The following is a 16,523-nucleotide window of genomic DNA, read 5'->3' as shown; positions in this document are numbered from 1 at the left end:
CCCAGATGGCATTCCTATTGAATGGTACGCTAAAAATAAAACGCTGATGATCCCTCACCTCCTATCTTTATATCAACACATCCTTAAAATGGGTTCCATGCCACCATCTATGTATGAGGCCCTCATTACGCTAATTCCCAAACCCAATAAAGACCCCTGGTATTGTGAATCATACCGCCCAATCTCGCTAATTAACACCTGTCACGGACAGTTGCGGGGCCGCAGGCGCGTCCTGTAACCGCCCGTGAAGAAAAAGCGATCGCACTCGATTCCCTGCATCGATTGCGCTTCAAATCGATACAATCTGGGTTGAGTGTGTAGGGGGAGCTGAAGTCCTTTTCTTAGCAGAGAGAGCACCATCCTAAAGGCTGGATGGCTCTTTTGATATGCTAATGAGCCTGGGCCCAGAGAGTCCCTGGCTTCAAGCTGTGCGGATGGCCCATCCATCAGGTATAAGGTGACACCTAGCTGATCTCATGTAGATGTTAATTAACCAAGGGGTGATCAGGATGCCTAGGTGCAGCCAGGCAGGCTACAAATCTCCGGGAGGTCTTGACACCTTGCTCACTGGTAAAGATCAAAGGGGAAGTCAGCTGTTAGCAGCTAGAACACATCCTGAATAAACCTGAGTCTCATAGCATAATCCATAACTTCCCAGATCTGTCATATTTCTGGGGTTCCTGAGATGGCAGCTTCGCCAAACGTGGGGGAAGTGTAGCATGAGCCCCGGTGCTGGTTCTGAGGAAGTTTCAGAACATTCTGAGGTAAGGACTGCCAGTTAGGCAGTTTGAAAGTGCCTGATGATACCACAGGGGTCCCACCCCTCATGTCTGGTATCAGGGCGCTGGGTAAATCGAGACAGACCTGAAAATGTTAATAAATCTGCCCTGACCTGTACGGTTCTGTGAGATAGAGCCCATATATGGGTAGATATGATTTCTAGCCCCCAGGACAAGGGGAGGGCTCATCTCATCTTCTAAGGGGGTGTATGGCTCCCCGCCCTCACTCCCTCCTACTGAAGCAGGGGCATAAGAATGGCAGAGGACCCAAACTCAGTGTCCTCCACACTGAAACATCTTGAACTCATCAGATGCCAGCTTGAGGATATGCTGGCATCCACCTGGTCTGAACTCTGAACTCAAATTGAAACCCAGAACTCTGTTTTCCCACAAAAAGGACATCTTTCCAGGAACTAAGTATTTTTCTCCCTTCTTTTATTTTTTATACTGGCTATTACTGTCTTAATAATTGTGATTTTAATAATTGTCTGTATATATTAATTATTTATATTGCATGAATAAACGACTTTCTCCAAGTCATTCACTGTCCGCTACCCTGCTTATCAGCACACACACAGAACTGATCCCGGGTCTCTGAAGATACGCTACTGTTTGTTTGTTGTTGGCTAGACAGAATACCGTGTATTTAACCGTTTTATTCGCAGGACTAGTCAGTCAGTTAGTGGGCTCCACGGTCCCATGGTAACCGCGGTGGTGGCAGTTTACTCTGAACCAGTAGGTGACGTTGTAATTACCCGTGTCTCACAGGCTCCCTTCTGAGTTGTCTGCGGCTAATTCTTAATGGTTCCTGCGCATTGACTGCGACCAGAGTTCGCACGATCTGTGCGCTGGCACCGTTTAGAAGGCTAAGTGCGGTCAGCCACTAGGGTTCCTGTGACAGTGTTAGGCAGCGGTTGGGACCTGTGTTGTGCTGAAAGTATCTACGATAGCGCTAGCGCTATCAAGAAACGAACTAATTCGTTGGTGTAGCTGGAAGGCAATATATTTTTTTATATATACAGAGAGACTGTGTAGCCAGTACCCCTCCCCAAAAGTTTTATTTTATTTGGCGTGGAAATGTCCGGGAACTACAAGAAAATGTGCCTGGCGGACCTGCAAAATCTTTGCCAAGAGAGAGGCATTGATGTCGGCCGCAAGAAACAAGGGGACCTGGTAACGGAATTGTTTCAATGGGATACCCAGCAACTGCAGGAGCTGGATGTGTCTGCTGAGGTAGACGCTGACCCATCTGACTCAAGGCAAGGGGAACCAGAGACTGAGACTCCTGACCGTACAGAGGTTGTGCATCCTGAGGGCCCTGCATCAACAGTTACGCAGGAGAATGTCAGTGTGGACCCCAACCCCAAAGTTTCTGAAAATACTCGCCCGGAACTGGCCAGTACTGGACTGTCCAGGGGTGCTGACCCGGTAATGCAGCAGGCATTACAAAAGCTGATGGAGACTGACCTGGACAAGTACCTGCAGTACATGGCGGAGCAAAAACGAGAGGAACGGGAGCGGCAAGCCGCTGCTGCTGCTGCTGCAGAACGCCACGCGGAGAGGGATGCCGCTGAGCGGGAACGCCAACGACAGCATGAGCTAAACATGGCAAAAGTGCAACAGGCCAGCCGGAGTTCACCGCCCAGCCTCCCTGCTGAAGGAGCTGCACCACCCGTAAGTGCAAAATTTAAATTTGCTAATATTGAGAAAGACACAGACATTGACTTGTTTTTGCGGTCTTTTGAAAAAGCATGCCGTCAGTATCGTCTGTCCCAAGACCAGTGGGCCAGACATCTGACACCTTTGCTGCGCTACAAAGCGCTTGATGCCTTCGCAGAATTGCCTGCGGAGAAGGATAATGATTATGCTGCTATAAAAGACGCTATCATTACTAAGTACCAGCTGACGCCAGAAGCCTATCGGAAAAAGTTCAGGGCCTGGCAGAAAAAGCCTTCTGATTCGTACCGAGATGTGGCCAGCAGCTTGCTCACCACACTCCGCCAGTGGACACTAGGCCTCACCAAAGGGTCTTATGATGTCCTGGAGGACTTGATAGTCCTGGAACAATTTCTGAACATTTGCCCTGCTGATGTACGCCAGTTTGTGCTAGAACGCAGGCCGGCTTCAGCAACTGTCGCTGCAGACCTTGCTGAGACTTTTGCAACTACCCGGGTGGCTGATACCCGCAGAACTGTCCCATCCAGCTGGAGAGGAGGTCAGCCCAATACCTCGGCAGACCCTCCTGCCCCTGTGAGCCGTCCGCCACAGAGGCCACCCAGCGCAGCTGCTGCACCCAGGCCTGCAGCGCCTGGAGAGGTCACCTGTCACTACTGCCGCCAGCCCGGACACATGAAATTCGACTGTCCGGAGCGGAGACAGACACCACCAGCACCTGGATCATCTGCATCACCTGCACCTCACCCACAGCAGAGGCAGCCCGCCAGCGAACCACAGCCTGGATCATCAGATTTTGTCCTGTTTGCCCGCGGAAAGGAAATCCGCGACCGAACCGACCAGCAGCAACTTGTTAGAGTGAACGGCAAAGTTGTCACCGGATTTCGAGACACCGGAGCTGACATCACGTTAGTTCACTCACATCTTGTGCCAAAGGAGAGCATCAGCTCCAGCCGATCCCTTGCCCTTACTGGAGTAGAGGGCACCCTTTTTCACATAGCCCACGCGACAGTGAAGCTGGATTGGGGAGTGGGAGGAATCCAAGAAAGGGTTGTTGGGGTTATGAAGGATCTCCCAGTCCCTGTGTTGCTGGGGACTGATTTGGGCAAGCTTGTGTCCTACTATGAACCTGCCACGACCGCCTTGTCGCTCACGGAAGGAGACGGACTCTCCACCCACCACCAGGTACTTTATACACTTGGGGGAGCACCAGGGGGAGGTGGGTTGAATGTGCCCAGTTCAAGGGTACCAGGTTCAATAGTGCCTGCTTCAAAGGCACCTGAGTTTGATGTACAGACTGTCTGTTGTGATGATGCTGTAACTGTACCTGAGTTTACTGTACAACCTGTCTGTAATGAAAAAATGTCTATACCTGTCAATGTCATTACTGCATGCAATGATGATTTGAGTAATGTCCGTCTGTGCCATTCTGACAGTGTACCTGTGCTAGCAGTACCGCGCAGCTGCACTGCTCAGAACCCGAGCTCAGAACAGGTGGAGGGGGTTCCGGCCTCCTCCCCCTCCTCTGACCGCAGGGATGAGACCTTTCAGCCGCTGGCCTCGTGTGACATGAGCCAGTTGGCTGAAACTGACAGCGCCGTATTCTCAGCCGCACTACAACGTGACCCAAGCCTGGAGGTGCTCAGGCAGCAAGCCGCTGAGCCCCTCACAGACGGGGCCGCTTTCAAGGTGTACTGGGAAGGTGGGAGACTGTACAGTGAGTCTGTACAGCCCCCTACAGGTAGATCCCACGCGAATACCAAATGGCTTGTGGTCCCGAGTGCGTTCAGGGGACATGTGCTGAAATCCGCACATGGTAATCCTCTGACAGGGCACTCAGGGGTCCGCAAGACACTTGCCGGTATTCGGAAACAGTTTTATTGGCCCCGGATGAACAGGGATGTAGCAAACTACTGCAGAGCATGTGCCGTCTGTCAGGAGCTGGGAAGGTCCAGGGATCCCCGCGGGGTTCCCTTAGGTCCACAGCCACTTAGCAGGGGAACCCTGCGTGGGCTGGCTGTTGACCTAACCAACCCACTGCCCGTTGTCAGCAGTCCCGGCAGACACCACGTCCGACTGCAGTGGCGCAAACGCCCTGTCCAGAATGGTCCATGTCGGGTCAACCCTGAGGGTAGCAGACCGCGCCCGGTCCAGGGGAACCGAGCCACAGGCTCCAATAGGTTTTCCCGCCGCACCGGCAACCCGAGACCCGTCAGCCAGGTTGGCCGACACGCAGCGGGCAGCCGACCCCAGAACGCCAACGGGGAACTAGATCAGATCTCGCAGGTTAGCGGCAACGACACACATCTTGCTGATGAATGTCTATCTGCCTTCTCCCCAGGGAGGGCTGTCACGGACGGTTGCGGGGCCGCAGGCGCGTCCTGTAACCGCCCGTGAAGAAAAAGCGATTGCACTCGATTCCCTGCATCGATTGCGCTTCAAATCGATACAATCTGGGTTGAGTGTGTAGGGGGAGCTGAAGTCCTTTTCTTAGCAGAGAGAGCACCATCCTAAAGGCTGGATGGCTCTTTTGATATGCTAATGAGCCTGGGCCCAGAGAGTCCCTGGCTTCAAGCTGTGCAGATGGCCCATCCATCAGGTATAAGGTGACACCTAGCTGATCTCATGTAGATGTTAATTAACCAAGGGGTGATCAGGATGCCTAGGTGCAGCCAGGCAGGCTACAAATCTCCGGGAGGTCTTGACACCTTGCTCACTGGTAAAGATCAAAGGGGAAGTCAGCTGTTAGCAGCTAGAACACATCCTGAATAAACCTGAGTCTCATAGCATAATCCATAACTTCCCAGATCTGTCATATTTCTGGGGTTCCTGAGATGGCAGCTTCGCCAAACGTGGGGGAAGTGTAGCATGAGCCCCGGTGCTGGTTCTGAGGAAGTTTCAGAACATTCTGAGGTAAGGACTGCCAGTTAGGCAGTTTGAAAGTGCCTGATGATACCACAGGGGTCCCACCCCTCATGTCTGGTATCAGGGCGCTGGGTAAATCGAGACAGACCTGAAAATGTTAATAAATCTGCCCTGACCTGTACGGTTCTGTGAGATAGAGCCCATATATGGGTAGATATGATTTCTAGCCCCCAGGACAAGGGGAGGGCTCATCTCATCTTCTAAGGGGGTGTATGGCTCCCCGCCCTCACTCCCTCCTACTGAAGCAGGGGCATAAGAATGGCAGAGGACCCAAACTCAGTGTCCTCCACACTGAAACATCTTGAACTCATCAGATGCCAGCTTGAGGATATGCTGGCATCCACCTGGTCTGAACTCTGAACTCAAATTGAAACCCAGAACTCTGTTTTCCCACAAAAAGGACATCTTTCCAGGAACTAAGTATTTTTCTCCCTTCTTTTATTTTTTATACTGGCTATTACTGTCTTAATAATTGTGATTTTAATAATTGCCTGTATATATTAATTATTTATATTGCGTGAATAAACGACTTTCTCCAAGTCATTCACTGTCCGCTACCCTGCTTATCAGCACACACACAGAACTGATCCCGGGTCTCTGAAGATACGCTACTGTTTGTTTGTTGTTGGCTAGACAGAATACCGTGTGTTTAACCGTTTTATTCGCAGGACTAGTCAGTCAGTTAGTGGGCTCCACGGTCCCATGGTAACCGCGGTGGTGGCAGTTTACTCTTAACCAGTAGGTGACGTTGTAATTACCCGTGTCTCACAGGCTCCCTTCTGAGTTGTCTGCGGCTAATTCTTAACGGTTCCTGCGCATTGACTGCGACCAGAGTTCGCACGATCTGTGCGCTGGCACCGTTTAGAAGGCTAAGTGCGGTCAGCCACTAGGGTTCCTGTGACAACACCGATATCAAAATTCTTACCAAGATTCTAGGAACCAGACTTAACGCCCACATAACTTCAATTATACACCCTGACCAAACGGGATTCATCCCGGGCCGCTCAACCAGGCTCAATCTTAGACGCCTCTTCTCCAATCTTCAATTTCCCCACACAAACGCTGGAACTAGAATAATACTTTCCCTCGACGCCAATAAGGCGTTTGACTCCATTGAGTGGCAATATGTAAACGCTGTTCTAAAAAAGTTTGGGTTTGGAGAGACTTTTCTTAAATGGTTTCAAATCCTTTACCATAAACCCACGGCCAAAATTAAGATTAATTCCCTGATCTCACCGTCCTTTAAAATTGCCCGGGGTACCAGACAAGGGTGCCCTTTATCACCACTCCTTTTTGCGATAGCAATAGAGCCACTTGCCCAAACGATACGACTCCATCCAACAATTCAAGGTCTAAAAATCAATAACCTAGAAGAGCGTATTTCGCTCTACGCCGACGACATGCGGGTGTATTTGGCAGATCCGGGTCCCTCCTTAGACTCTACCCTTGAGGTATATAACAAATTCCACAGGATTTCGGGACTCTCCATTAATTGGTCCAAGTCCGTCTTGTTCCCACTGGACGACTTTGACCATCAAATAATCTCAAAATTCTCACAATTACAAATAACTTGTCAATTTAAATACTTAGGAATAATAATTCAACACCCAAAAATTCCCTTTGTGGAATCAAATTTGTTACCAGTTTTGGAGCAGGTGGAAACGAGGCTAAAAAAATGGCAATCCCTACCATTGAATCTATGTGGCAGGATATGTATAATTAAAATGATAATTGCCCCTAAGATACTCTATGTCATGCAGATGTCGCCCACTTGGATACGCCAGTCCCTCTTCAAAAGAATAAATTCACTGGTCGCCTCCTTCATATGGTCTGGCTCAGCTCCCCGTATAGCTCTATCTACCCTACAGCTTCCCACTTCCCAGGGAGGTCTGGCCCTCCCAGACTTTTTCAGATATCATTTGGCAGCTCAGCTGGTCCCGATCCAGAGTTGGTTGGGAGGGGACAGGATGGATTCGAGTCTGGCGACTGAAGCTGACATAGCGGGCTCGTATGAGTCACTCTGTGGCGCAATTTATAGATACAAGGTCCTAGAGGGCTTACGCGGCACCTCGCTCATCAACAATACAATCAGAGTGTACAAAAGGGCTCGAAAGGTTCTGGGGGAACCACTTAAATACTTCTCTAATAATTCCCCATTATGGGGTAACCCCAATTTACCTGAATTTCAAACAATCCCAGACGTAAACTTCTGGCATAGACATAATATCAAATATGTCTCACAAATATTTAATTATGGTTCCTTTAAGGATTTTGTAACCCTTCGTACAGAGTGTAATCTTCCCAGACATTCTATGTTTAGATATTTTCAATTGCGTGATGCAGCGAGGGTCCAAATGGGCCTAACTGAGGTTTCTCTAACTCCCACAGGATTGGAAGCACTCCTTTTGACAAGGAACTACACTAAACAAATCTCCAAGCTATATAATTATATTATGACCCAGACAGCTGACCACAAAGTCAAGGCTATTAGGTCAAAATGGACACGCCTTGACCCAGAACTAACTCAGGAGAGTTGGGATGAGCATGCTCTGTTTTTTAACAGAGTAGTAATTGCTGCATATGACAAACTCATCAATATTAAATGGTTTCACCAAGCATATCTTACTCCACTAAGACTCTCTAAAATGGGCCCAACTCAGTCTGGTAAATGCTTCAAATGCAAAGCTGATGGAGCAGATTTCTTTCACTGCGTCTGGACGTGTCCACTGGTAAACAAATACTGGAGGTCAGTTGTGCACTTCCTTAGGGATACGCTACAGCTGCCAGTTGTCCTTGAGATGAGGTTATGCCTTTTGGGAATAGTAGGAGATATAATTTGCAGTAAGAACCAATTGATCCTGCTCAGAATCTTATTATATTACGCTAGGAAAGCTTTATCAATCAAATGGAAGCTTCCAGAAACTCCCTCTCTATCTGATTGGAAGAGATTAGTCAATCTCGCCTTACCTTTATACAAAATTACCTATCAATCGCGCAATCAATTCAAGAAATTTAATAAAGTATGGTATAAATGGGTTGAATCCACAGACACCTTGATTCCCAATTTAGATATCGACGTCATGGTGCAAGACATACATATGCCTTAAGAATATCTGTTTCCGTTAATTTTGAGATAGAGGCACTGTTGCTAATTTCCTATGTCAAAAGTGTATATTGACAACTGTTGCTCTGTTGTAATTCTTCTCTGATAAGCTCAAATGTAAGATGTGTGAGGACACTAGACATCAAGTGGTATAGTTACATCTGCACCGATGGTTTGAGCGACGTGCCGGGATCACCCCTGGAGTCACAGGGATCACATGTATCAGTTGAAAGGATCCGCACCGTCTAAAATGTAGGTATTTATTGAAGCTCTTTAAAATGACATGAAAAAGGTCAAAGTGCGCTCTGGATCACCATTGACGCACAGCGTTTCGGATATAATCCTTCCTCAGAATGGTTCCAGTATACACTGTCACAATCACACATGCTATGTTACTTAAATACACAAGTAGAGGACCTGATGGGAAACTGCAACCTGTCTCAACAATTTGCATATATACATATTCATGTCCGCAGGAGCCAATGAAAATGCATCTAAATGTCAACAAAGGAGATATCACACATAGGAGAACAGCTCAACCAGCAAAACTTACATCAGGCAGATCAAACAATGGGAGCACCTCCAGAGGTTCCCTGCATTGAAGGCACTTCCTCATTCTCCCAGGATATGTAATACACATCCCATGGTTATTCAGGTCATCGTGCCCAGTTGCTAGGTAGCGGTGTCGGCTGATCCCAAGCCCTGCCGGCTAATTACCGCTCTGCCTCTATATCAGTGCACCCCCTCTTGTCTTCACTGCCCATCCGCAAGCTCCCCATGTCTGCTCGTAAAGTGACCTGTCCCCGGAACGCCGACAGCGTCCGCTCGTATGATTGACTGAACTCCAGCCAATCAATGTTGCGCCTATATCCCGCATGCACTTCCGCATGTACGGATGAATATACCCCGCACACATGCAGAAAGAAAATTTATCCAATCCGAGCGGCGCCTACAGCGTCCGCATCAAGGACTGTGTATGGCGTCATGGTGAAAAAATTCTGACCAATCACAAACGGGCCGGCTATCTTGCAGCCAATCCGTATGTCGCCAATAATCCGCATAGACTTCAGCATATACGGGTAAACAAAACTCCGCATATGCGCATAGAAAAGGTGTCCAATCAGAGTGGCGCCGACTGCGTCCGCATTAGGGACTACATATAGTGTAATGAGGTAGATTTCACCAATCCCGAGCCGGCCTACAACGTCCGCAAAGCAGACCTAAATGTAAAGACCCGCTCAATAAACCACACGCAGGAACATCCACACATAAATTTGTTGTCTAATAAATCCATAAAATTGTACAATAATGGAACTAGTCCCATACAATGAGTGGCTCACATAATAACTCACAGTACAGATGTCAGGGTCTGACATCTGTACTGTGAGTTATTATGTGAGCCACTCATTGTATGGGACTAGTTCCATTATTGTACAATTTTATGGATTTATTAGACAACAAATTTATGTGTGGATGTTCCTGCGTGTGGTTTATTGAGCGGGTCTTTACATTTAGGTCTGCTTTGCGGACGTTGTAGGCCGGCTCGGGATTGGTGGAAATCTACCTCATTACACTATATGTAGTCCCTAATGCGGACGCAGTCGGCGCCACTCTGATTGGACACCTTTTCTATGCGCATATGCGGAGTTTTGTTTACCCGTATATGCTGAAGTCTATGCGGATTATTGGCGACATACGGATTGGCTGCAAGATAGCCGGCCCGTTTGTGATTGGTCAGAATTTTTTCACCATGACGCCATACACAGTCCTTGATGCGGACGCTGTAGGCGCCGCTCGGATTGGATAAATTTTCTTTCTGCATGTGTGCGGGGTATATTCATCCGTACATGCGGAAGTGCATGCGGGATATAGGCGCAACATTGATTGGCTGGAGTTCAGTCAATCATACGAGCGGACGCTGTCGGCGTTCCGGGGACAGGTCACTTTACGAGCAGACATGGGGAGCTTGCGGATGGGCAGTGAAGACAAGAGGGGGTGCACTGATATAGAGGCAGAGCGGTAATTAGCCGGCAGGGCTTGGGATCAGCCGACACCGCTACCTAGCAACTGGGCACGATGACCTGAATAACCATGGGATGTGTATTACATATCCTGGGAGAATGAGGAAGTGCCTTCAATGCAGGGAACCTCTGGAGGTGCTCCCATTGTTTGATCTGCCTGATGTAAGTTTTGCTGGTTGAGCTGTTCTCCTATGTGTGATATCTCCTTTGTTGACATTTAGATGCATTTTCATTGGCTCCTGCGGACATGAATATGTATATATGCAAATTGTTGAGACAGGTTGCAGTTTCCCATCAGGTCCTCTACTTGTGTATTTAAGTAACATAGCATGTGTGATTGTGACAGTGTATACTGGAACCATTCTGAGGAAGGATTATATCCGAAACGCTGTGCGTCAATGGTGATCCAGAGCGCACTTTGACCTTTTTCATGTCATTTTAAAGAGCTTCAATAAATACCTACATTTTAGACGGTGCGGATCCTTTCAACTGATACATGAGGACACTAGACAGCATTAATGTGTAATGTGTTGTTGTGTTTAATGTTTTTATTGAAAAATAAAATAAAAATTCTCTATAAAAAAAAATGATGACCCAATGAACTATTGGACAAAACAACTGGATACCTGGCCTGAACTCGTTCAGTATGCACTGGAGGTTCTGGCATGCCCCGCCGCCAGTGTCTTTTAGGAGCGAGTATTTAGTGCTGCAGGTGGGGTGGTCACTGACCAACGGATCCGTCTGTCCAAAGACAATGTGGACATACTAACGTTCATAAAAATGAATGAGTCATGGATCAGTGACAATTACAAGGCCCCTCTCACTGACTAAATTACAATGTGCTGTTTTTCAAGCCTCAAAGGCTCTCCCTCTCAAACTCTGCTGCCTATCACTACCATCGCATATTTTTGCTTTTTAAGATAAAAAAAAAATTCTGTTTTTACAGCAATCCGACGTAATATCACTAAGCCTATGCTTTTGGCCAACGACTACTCCTGCTGCTTTAAAAAAAAATTATAATGACTGCCGTGGAACCACCTCTAGGTCCCATGGCCTACAACATCTCCTGCTGCTCCCAAACAAAAATTGTGATGACCGCCATGGAACCACCTCTAGGTCCCATGGCCTACGACAACTCCTGCTGCTCCCAAAAGAAAAATTGTGATGAGCACCATGGAACCACCTCTAGGTCCCATGGCCTACGACAACTCCTGCTGTTCCCAAACAAAAGTTGTGATGACCGCCGTGGAACCACCTCTAGGTCCCATGGCCTATGACAACTCCTGCTGCTCAAAAAAAAAAAAAAAGACTGGTGGAACAGCCTTTAGGTCCCATGGCCTACGATGTTTAAAAAATGAGGTTTCAAATGAGATTACTGAAATTGTACCGGCGGAATGCGGAATTCCTCGGAATTCTGCTAAATACCACCAGAATGTAACGGTTACGGAATTTCATTCTGACGGAATTCCGAATTTCTGCGGAATCGGAAATTGCCCTTTCCGATCATCCCTAGTCCTACCCATGGACATGCCCAATTTCTGATTGTCAGCTGTCCTTCTAGTGGATCTAGCACCTACATACCACCCTCTCTAAAAAAATTCTGGAGCTGCCCCTGGAAATGGCACAGAACAACAGAAATCTGCATATAAAAGACCAAAAGTCATTCAAGGAACTAGAAGATAGCTCTGTGAATATTTTGAAAATGCTGATCAAGGAACTGCATGTAATCACTGCTGCAAATGTGGTTAGATGGATCATTTAGCAAAAGGATACAAAGTAAAGAAACAGGATCAGGGAAAAGATTGCTGACAAGGGACTGACAATAAACGACACCTCAACAGAGTCCCAAGAAGCCAGTGAAAAGGAACAATCTATAGCAGCAAGCTCTGTAATGGACAGTTTATTTTCAGATCAATCACAAGAGGTACAAGGCTGTCACTCTCAGAACCAATTCAGTATAGTAAACCACAACAAATTGTGAAGAGTTTGACAACAAAACACCAACAAAAGAAACTAAATGTATTTGGAAAGAGATGCCACATGAATTGCAAGATGGACAATATTCCACTCATATTTATGTGTAAGACCAGCAAACAAAACAGACGTTATTTTCAATGGATGGATTGAAGTAACCTTTCAGTTAACTTCCAACAGCTACTGTATCAAATAACTACTTGTGCCAGTAATATTATCACACAGGCAGGTGTGTGTGTGTGTGGGGGGGGGGGGGGGGGGGGGAGGGCTTTCTTATTCTTTAATTTGAATAAAAAAGCCCCTTTGGCTGTGCAAAATAAGTCCCACCCCCGTGGCGTACCTGCCACAAGGCTGCAGGTGCTCACAGCACTGGGTGTAGCCATGGCTAGGGGTGCCACTGTGGTGCTCAGTCACTGTCTTCTTCCACCTGGAACCTTTTTTTTATAATTTGGGCAATGTTCAGGAAAATAGCAGCAGGCAGTGCAGGGGACTGTACTAGTTCAGCATTTGACAATTGAAAAATTACCCAAAGGTTGGTAAAAATGTACTATCACACTTATTTTGAGGATTTTCTTGCTTGCTGGTGACTTAAAAGCCATTTAATGACAACTTATAAAAATATCACCTAGGAGAAAACTAAGGAGAAAAAGTATAGGGGGTAAAGGAGGCGCCCATAGACTTATACCTTAAAGGAGTCAAACTCACACGTAAGGTAGCACAAAACTTCTTAAATTTTATTAGGGCACAGTCAACTTGTTTCATGGTTACAACCGCTTCCTCAGGTCTATGGGTGTGCCTTTGAAAATAAATGGCAATGCTCAGAATTAACAGGAACTGTTGATACTCACAATCAAGATAAAACTAGTAACTGTCCATACAATCAGTAAAACATAAAAAATACATAAAAAATATATATAATATACATGAAAAAATACATAGAAAAATATAAAAGAAACGTATTAGTGGAGATGGCTCGAACCTCCGATTTTTCGGCGTTGGTGGAGGGTGGATCCGGAAGGGCTAAGGCGAGATGTTGGACTAAACAATGTCCGCATGTCCGACATCACTATGAGATCGCTAGAGTGTCCTGTCCTTGCCTGCGTGGACATGGGAGGAGGAGGATTACTGGCAGTGGCACCTTTATTCTGTTGTGCTGTGACATCACCCTTCAACGCACTGTAAAGCATAGTTGCCAACTTTTTGTGCAAGTGCTGCATCCTTTCTGCCTTCTGGTGATTTGGAAACATCTCTGCCACTTTGTGCCTATACCGAGGGTCTAGTAGCGTGGCCACCCAGTACAGCTCATTCCCCTTGAGTTTTTTTTTATACGGGGGTCCCTCAACAGGCTGCACAGCATGAAAGCCGCCATCTGCACAAATTTGGATGCAGATGTACTATCCATCTCCTCTTGCTCTTCCTCAGTGATGTCAAGTAAGTTCTCCTCCTCCCCCCAGCCACGAAGAATACCACAGGAAAGTTGAGCAGCACAAGCCCCCCGTGACACCTGCTGCAGTTGTTCTTCCGCCACCTCCTCCAAAAAAAACCCTTCCTCATCATCTGACTCCTCTTCCCCACACGACTCTTCCTCCTCCTCCTCCTCCCCCTCTGTGCTGCTGCAGGTGTTGAGGAATCATCTGCTTCTGCTGAGAATTGATCCCACAACTCTTCCTCCTGTTCCTGTTCACGCTCCTCCACAGCTTGATCCACCACTCTACGCATGGCACGCTCCAGGAAGTAAGCATATGGGATCAAGTCGCTGATGGCGACTCACCAGGTTTGTCACCTCCTCAAACGGCCGCATGAGCCTGCAGGCATTTTGCATGAGTGTCCAGTACTTCAGCCAGAACATCCCCATCTCCCTAGAGCATGTCCTTTGACTGTAGCTGTAGAGATACTGTTTGACGACTTTCTCCTGTTGTAGCAGGCGGTTGAACATCAGGAGCATTGAATTCCAGCGAGTCGGGCTATCGCAAATCAAGCGTCTCACCGGCAATTTGCTGAATATCGGCCAAGTGTGCCATGGCCGTGTAAGACCACCTGAAATGCCCACACACCTTCCTGGACTGCTTCTGGACGTCCTGTAAGCCTGGGTACTTAGACACAAATCTCGGAATTATGAGATTCAGCACATGTGCCATGCAGGGTACGTGTCAACCTTCCCAAATTCAAAGCCGAAATGAGATTGCTGCCATTGTCACACACCACGTTGCCGATCTCCAGTTGGTGCGGGGTCAGCCACTGATCCACCTGTTTGTTCAGAGCAGCCAGGAGAGCTGCACCAGTGTGACTCCCCGCTTTGAGGCAAGACATATCTAAGATGGCGTGACACCGTCGTACCAGCCATGCAGCATAGGCCCTGGGGAGCTGGGGCTGTGTAGCTGGAGAGGAGATCGCCGCACCAGTAGAGTTGAACTGCCACTCAGCCAAGGAGGAGGAGGAGGACAACAGCAAAGGGGATGTAGCAAGAGGAGTAGGAGGAGAAGGAGAGGAGGTGGCAGCAGGCCTGCCTGCAAGCCGTGGAGGTGTCACAACTAGGTCCGCTACACAGCCATGTCTCCCTGCTTGCCTTGCCAACAGTCACCAGGTTGACCCAATGGGTTGTGTAAGTAATGTACCTGCCCTGACCGTGCTTGGTAGACCAGGCATCCATGGTCAGATAGACCCTTGACCCAATGCTGTGTGCCAGAGATGACACCACTTGCCTTTCAACTTCATGGTACAGTTTGGGTATCGCCTTTTTTGAAAAATAATTGTGGCCTGGTATATTCCACTGCGGTTTCCCAGTGGCCACAACTTTTTGGAAGGCCTCAGAGTCCACCAGCTGGTATGGTAACAGCTGGTGAGCTAACAGTTCCACCAAGCCAGCTGTCAGACGCCAGGCAAGGGGGTGACTGGCAGACATCGTCTTCTGCTCAAAGATTTTCCTCACGGACACCTGGCTGCTGCTGTATGCAGAGGAGTAGGAAGCGCTCAAGGTGAGAGGTGGAGTGGAGGAGGGTATCTGTGATTGTGAAGGTGCAAGGGAGAAAGCAGCTGAAGATGATGCACCTGAAGGAGGAAGAGGAGAAGGAGGGTGGCTTTTCTTTTGTGTGCTGCTTTTCCTCAGGTGGTCTTCCCATTGCAGTTTGGGCCTTTTCTCCATGTGCCTTCGTAAGGCAGTTGTCCTTATGCGGCTGTTGGCCTTTCCACGGCTCAATTTTTGGTGGCAGAGAGAACAGATGGCATTGGTCTGATCTTAGGGAGACACACAAAAAAATGTCCACACCACTGAGCCCCCCTGGGGTGATGACACTATGGTGGCATCAGCAGCTGACGTTGAAGGGCATGTTGGCTGGCTGTCCATAGGGGGCGATACATGGCGCCGGACACTGCCACCAGCTGTTTCTGATGACGAGCTCCCCCTGCTTCTTTCAGAAACTCGTCTGCTCCTACTCCTCTCTGACTCCCCCTCGGAACTGTTCCCCTGTTCATCTCCTCTATTGGGAACCCACGTGACATCCGTATCATCATAATCATCCTCCTCAGCTTCGCTTGCCTCAGACACATCATAAACTGCACCAACAGCAGGTACTTCATCATCCTCCTCCTCACACCTTACGTCCATAGTGTCGCCTGTCATGGAACAGCCGTGAGAAACGCAGGCAAATTGGGAAGATTCACGCAGTTGATTTTCTGATCGCTTCCCGCTTAGATTTGCGCAGTCATTGCAGCAATCAGAATGATATTTTTTCTTTTCCTGAAGTATGTTTGTTGACCAGTGAAGTTAATGTTTGTGTAAATTAACTTCATCAAAAGAGTCCCTTCCCTGGCCATGCCTGCCCCCTCTGAATTACCCACCAATGACAGCCCACCTCCTCCTAGGAGGATTTTGAGCTTACATTGTAAAGCATTGTAACTCATAAACGATACATAGTTACATAGTTACATAGTTACATAGGTTGAAAAAAGACATACGTCCATCGAGTTCAACCAGTACAAAGTACAACTCCAGCCCGTCCCCCACATACCCCTGTTGATCCAGAGGAAGGCGAAAAAAAACCCACCAGG

At 47.9% G+C, this 16,523-nt stretch overlaps 1 protein-coding gene across 1 annotated transcript in view; it reads left to right on the top strand.

Annotated features, from left to right (window-relative positions):
• The window catches only part of HSD11B1 (hydroxysteroid 11-beta dehydrogenase 1), a 636,303-nt gene that overhangs the window by 370,824 nt on the left and 248,956 nt on the right, over positions 1-16,523 (top strand). The window lies entirely within an intron of this gene.

This window comes from Hyperolius riggenbachi, chromosome 2 (genome assembly GCF_040937935.1).
Source record: "Hyperolius riggenbachi isolate aHypRig1 chromosome 2, aHypRig1.pri, whole genome shotgun sequence".
NCBI lineage: Eukaryota > Metazoa > Chordata > Amphibia > Anura > Hyperoliidae > Hyperolius > Hyperolius riggenbachi.
The sequence above is the reverse complement of the archived record's forward strand: the minus strand, read 5'-3'. Positions and strand labels throughout refer to the sequence as shown.